This window comes from Salmo salar, chromosome 12 (genome assembly GCF_965601325.2).
Source record: "Salmo salar chromosome 12, fSalSal1, whole genome shotgun sequence".
Taxonomy (NCBI): domain Eukaryota; kingdom Metazoa; phylum Chordata; class Actinopteri; order Salmoniformes; family Salmonidae; genus Salmo; species Salmo salar.
This window is the reverse complement of record NC_138302.1, coordinates 18375975-18382500: the sequence shown is the minus strand read 5'-3', so window position 1 is coordinate 18382500 and position 6526 is coordinate 18375975.

Genomic DNA, 6526 nt, shown 5'->3' with positions numbered 1-6526 from the left:
ACAGGGGGTATTGTATATGCAGACTGCACTACCAGACCCCACCACAGGGGGTATTGTATATGCAGACTGCACTACCAGACCCCACCACAGGGGCATTGTATATGCAGACTGCACTACCAGACCCCACCACAGGGGGTATTGTATATACAGACTGCACTACCAGACCCCACCACAGGGGGTATTGTATATGCAGACTGCACTACCAGACCCCACCACAGGGGGTATTGTATATGCAGACTGCACTACCAGACCCCACCACAGGGGCATTGTATATGCAGACTGCACTACCAGACCCCACCACAGGGGGTATTGTATATACAGACTGCACTACCAGACCACACCACAGGGAGCATAGTATAGACAGACTGCACTACCAGACCCCACCACAGGGGGTATTGTATATACAGACTGCACTACCAGACCACACCACAGGGAGCATAGTATAGACAGAACGCACTACCAGACCCCACCACAGGGGGTATTGTATCTACAGACTGCACTACCAGACCACACCACAGGGAGCATAATATAGACAGACTGCACTACCAGACCCCACCACAGGGGGTATTGTATAGACAGACTGCACTACCAGAACCCACCACAGGGAGCATAGCCATTATTAGAGGAGTTTCTGATTTACCCAAAACACTACAACAATAATGAAATACATGCTGTACATCTAACATTGATTTATTGTGAGGTTTAGCTACAATGTTTCCGGAGGGAAGGACCTCTTCTCCCCTAAGGATTCCAGTGGTGGACCTCTCCTCCCCTCAGGACTCCAGTGGTGGACCTCTCCTCCCCTCAGGACTCCAGTGGTGGATCTCTCCTCCCCTCAGGATTCCAGTGGTGGACCTATCCTCCCCTCAGGACTGCAGTGGTGGACCTCTCCTCCCCTCAGGATTCCAGTGGTGGACCTATCCTCCCCTCAGGACTCCAGTGGTGGACCTCTCCTCCCCTCAGGACTCCAGTGGTAGACCTCTCCTCCCCTAAGGATTCCAGTGGTGGACCTATCCTCCCCTCAGGACTCCAGTGGTGGACCTATCCTCCCCTCAGGACTCCAGTGGTGGACCTCTCCTCCCCTCAGGACTCCAGTGGTGGACCTCACCTCCCCTCTTGACTCCAGTGGTGGACCTCTCCTCCCCTCAGGACTCCAGTGGGTGAGTATGTTTAATTCTGGTTATTCCACAGTATATATTCCTGCAGTTATAGGTTCTATAGGCTGTCTCAAATAGCACCCTGTTCCTATATGCATTGTATTTTGACTGTGGTCACCTCCCTCCCTTCCTCTCCTACATTCTGTACTTTAGTTGTGGGGAGATATAATTAGAATGTAGAACTCTGATACTCTCTATGTTCTGTACTGTAGTTGTGGGGAGATAGAGAGTATCAACGTTCTACATTCTAAATCTAGGTTATGTACTGTAGTTGTGGGGAGAGAGAGAGAGTATCAGAGTTCTACAAGAGAGATTATGTGCCTTTGTCAACTTCAAGAATCCCAACGTGTCCACTTGCACCTTGGAGAGGCTAAAGGTGAGTGGTGGGATGAAACATAATGCTGTCATATGCATTGAACTATGTGAGATGTGCTATGAATTTTTTAGCTTGAACTTAAGGAGTGTGTACTTTTGGGACCATGCTATTGGTTCAATTGTACTTTTGGGACTATGCCATTGGTCCCATTGTACTTTTGAGACTGTACTATTGGTTCCATTGTACGCTTAGGACTGTGCTATTGGTTCTATTGTACTTTTGGGACTATGCTATTGGTACCATTGCACTTTAGGATAATCTTTATTTAACCAGGCAAGTCAATTATGAACAAATTTGTATTTACAATGGCGGCCTGGCAAGAGGCAAAAGGTCTCCTGTGGGGACGGGGGCTTAAAATAAGGCAATACAAACTAGTGACATGGGCTGACAACGAGAAACAGCTACATATCTCAATAACCTGTTCATCTATTTGTCCTTTGAACTCCTCCAATGGAGGACATTCTAATATCAAGGGGCTGAATAATGAAATGAAAGGACTTTTTTTCATGTTTGGTTCTAATTTTCAGAACTGTTAGCATAAAACAAGATTGAGATCTGAGTTTGTATGTGTTCACATTTCATGCTAGAAGAGAGGATATATAACATGGCAGTTTTCCTTAAATGGTCTTCTAAATAAGAATGTACCAGTGTTGGAGCCTGCGTGTTGCTACTGATGTCCACCTGACAGCACTGTAGAGATCACAATGGTGAGTTAGATGTCTCTGCATGATACACAGAGTCAAGAGCCTTCAGTGGAGAGCTTGAGTCTTGCACATAAATAGTATCACCATTGTCCAACACAGAGAGAAAAGTACAACGATTCAACTCCTTTCTGGCTGCAAATGAAAAACAAGCCGGTAATAAAATCCAATGCAATGTTATTGGTTTCATTGTACTTTTGGGACAATGCTATTAGTTCCATTGTACTTTTGGGACCATGCTACTGGTTCATTTGTATGTATTTGGACTACGCCTGCGGTTTGTCTTCCTGTCCAGGGGGTGGAGCTGGAGAGCACCAGGCTGGTGATCAGGTACATAGACAGCTAGTATTATAACAATATAGAAATACATACTGTACATCTAATAATGATTTAATGTGAGGTTTAGCTATGTTTCACCAAAGATAGTACATTAGAATGACTCTCTGGTTTTACAAATAATAAGTGAACCTTTTCTTGTACTTTTGAGACTAATCTATTGGCTCCATTTTACTTTTGGGACAATGCTTTTGGTTCCATTGTACTTTTGGGACTTTGCTATTAGTTCCATTCTAAATATTTTACATTTACATTACATTTAAGTCATTTAGCAGACGCTCTTATCCAGAGCGACTTACAAATTGGTGCATTCACCTTATGATATCCAGTGGAACAACCACTTTACAATAGTGCATCTAAATCTTTTAAGGGGGGGTTAGAAGGATTACTTTATCCTATCCTAGGTATTCCTTAAAGAGGTGGGGTTTCAGGTGTCTCTGGAAGGTGGTGATTGACTCCGCTGTCCTGGCATCGTGAGGGAGCTTGTTCCACCATTGGGGTGCCAGAGCAGCGAACAGTTTTGACTGGGCTGAGCGGGAACTGTGCTTCCTCAGAGGTAGGGGGGCCAGCAGGCCAGAGGTGGATGAACGCAGTGCCCTTGTTTGGGTGTAGGGCCTGATCAGAGCCTGAAGGTATGGAGGTGCCGTTCCATTCACAGCTCCGTAGGCAATCACCATGGTCTTGTAGCGGATGCGAGCTTCAACTGGAAGCCAGTGGAGAGAGCGGAGGAGCGGGGTGACGTGAGAGAACTTGGGAAGGTTGAACACCAGACGGGCTGCGGCGTTCTGGATGAGTTGTAGGGGTTTAATGGCACAGGCAGGGAGCCCAGCCAACAGCGAGTTGCAGTAATCCAGACGGGAGATGACAAGTGCCTGGATTTGGACCTGCGCTGCTTCCTGTGTGAGGCAGGGTCGTACTCTGCGAATGTTGTAACGTTAGCTATATGACACCAAATCCTCCGTTTTAGGTAAACAACATAACTTATGATTTAGTTTTGTTCATAGATATCAGGATGTCTGGTGTGCCCCTTTCTGTTTAATGAGGTCATTTTTGGACAGGATTTCTGTCAATTTTGGAACCCCTTTTTGTCTCAAGAGCCCAGAGGCAAACGTGCCTGGCCTGGTGACTTACTTAGTGAACTCAATGGAGTTGAGTTTATTAAGCTAGTGGCCATGTTAACTAACGTTAACTAGCTAGCTAAAGTTAGCTAGTAAGCATAAACGTTAGCTACACTAAGTCGAAGCATATATTTGGTCGATCACATTCGCTAACGTTACTGTAGACAGGTAGCTAAGTTACATGTGCTAGCTTCTAACGTTAGCTACCTAGGTACAGTACAGTGCACGCTGTAAAAAGCAAAACACTTACTTATTTTGACTGTTGCTGCTGTTTGTCCTCCTGTCCAGAGGGTGGAGCTGGAGAGCACTAGGCTGGCGATCAGGTACCTTGACCGCTGGCTGTAGAGAACACCTCCCTCTCCTCAGAGGACCAACCCTATAGGCCTCATCACCTCCTCAGCCTCCCAGTACGCCTCCACAGGGTAAGGACATGCATCTGTCTGTCAAAACATCATTATGAGTTATTCTAAAGTGTTATCAATCAACTCATAAACTTTTGAAATGTACAAAGTGATGGAAGGAGGAAGCAGGAGCACAGGTGCAGGTGTTTGTGTTTTGATACTGTTTGTCTCTCTCTCCCAGGACCAGGAGGATGGCTCCCATCAACGGTGACGAGTGTTTCTTCTGGAGGACCACCGGCTGTTTCTATGGTGACAAATGTCGCTTCAAACACAAGCCTGACTAGAGAGGAAGAGACAGGAATCCATGGCAACGCTGACCACCATGACAACCCTGACCACCACACAGTGACTGGATACTAGAGAGGGAGGAGAATGATGAAGATTAAGGAAGAGGATGAGGGACCGTGTCCCAACTTTAAAAGGGAACAGGAGGTTTGGGGGGATGGTGGATGGGGGGACAGAACACTAGACATATAGAATGAGTGTGTGAAGTGTAAATCAAAGTGAAAAAGAGTGCACCTCTGATTTCCTTCCCCCTCTCCCTCGGCATGATCTGTGAAACATGTCATCATTGATGTCAGATGATGGAGATGATGTCATCATTAGAACTTGAAGGGATCTTTGCCCAGTGAACCTCCTCTATGATGACCATGTTGTAAACACTAAGGGGGCTGACATCTGTTGTTATCATGTGTTTTACTGTGTATGTATGTTGGTCATGTGACTGGACATGTGACCTGAAAGTGTGACCCCTTGTGATGTCACTGTGAGACTCACTGCAAGCCTGATGCCATAGGGTGTTTAGTAATTGCCCCCTACAGGGGATAAATAAATGTTATTTTTGATTGAATTACAATTGAATATGGGGCATGTTCCAGGCAGACTATATTGCACCTGCCTGCTCTCACAAACATTAGTCCTTCTCCTTTTTAACCTAAAGGGGTACTATAAATCAAAATCAAATATCTAAATGATCCATGGTACGACCACCTTAAACCAATTCCATATGTCAGCTAGTAGAACCCCCCCAAACGGCTTAGACTTTTAGAGGTTCAGTATCCCAGTGTCAGAGGGAGCAATGTCCAGCACCTAAACACACAAATCAAATCAAATTGTATTAGTTACATGCGCCAAACACAACAGGTGTAGACCTTACTGTAAAATGGTTAAAGACAAGCACTTACATAAAAACAACTGCATTGTTAGTTAAGAAAATAATACAAAATGCTATAAAAAAAGATCACACAATAAAATAACAATAATGAAGCAGCAATAAAGATTATTCATTGTCATTTAAAGGAAACACGAATCATGCAGACACAATGGGACACAATAATCCCAGACAGACAGACAGACTTAGTTATATGCATGTCAGGGTTCACTTTGGGTCCGTTGTTCTGAAGATCAGTGAGCTGAAGACACCTCTTTCACACAAGCACACTGGAAATTCAGAGCAGCTTGCCTTGGCCTTGGCATAATGACAGCTCAATGTTGTCTGTTGTTTCTAGCTAGCTAATGTTGATAGCTAAATGTTAGCTTGTGAGCTAGCTAGTTAGCTAACTATGGGGTCTTGCTGTAATTCAGCGGCAGCGCATCGTATTGTTCACAATCCAGTCCATTCAGAGTAGCTGTGTGACGCACAAAAATTCTTATTTTATCGCTGAATAACAGCAGCTTCATGTAACTTTTCTACATCCATAACAACCAGCTCTCTAGAATTTGATTCATTCTCCATAAACCTCATATACGCCATCTAGCAGACACTTTTATCTAAAGTCATTCACTCAGTCATTACAGTCATGGTGCATAGATCCTTCATATGGGAAGTCCCAGCAGGAATGGAACCCATTCACTCAGTCATTACAGTCATGGTGCATAGATCCTTCATATGGGAAGTCCCAGCAGGAATGGAACCTGTGAGCCATGCTGTACAAACTGAGTCACACAGGACTACTCTATTCACACTTAGAATAAGAGTGCTGATCTAGGGTCAGTTTAGCCTTTTATTAAACTGTGATGAATAAGAAATGAACCTTGTAAATATTTAATAAGTAACAATTTTTTTTGAATATTTCTTAAAGCAAACTCGGTATCTGATTACAAGAACTTTTGACCTAAACGTTATATATCTGAATTAGTCAGCCTCGATGTTCAGTTATATTTTACATTACTATTATTTTGTTATATGTTATTGTGACAGGTTAAAGGAAATACTCATAGCCTGTTATACATTAAAAAGTATTAGTAAGTTCATAGTATGTGAGGATCTTAAAACATCTAAGGTTAAAAAGATCATGCATTCTATATTAGTTGATAGAGATTGATAACATTCATATAATTGTGTTAAAAAGTTAAAATCCGTCAAGCGTACAAAGGGTAAGAATTGTAAAAGGAATGTGTAAACATTACATTGATTACTTTATTTTGTGGTGCCTAA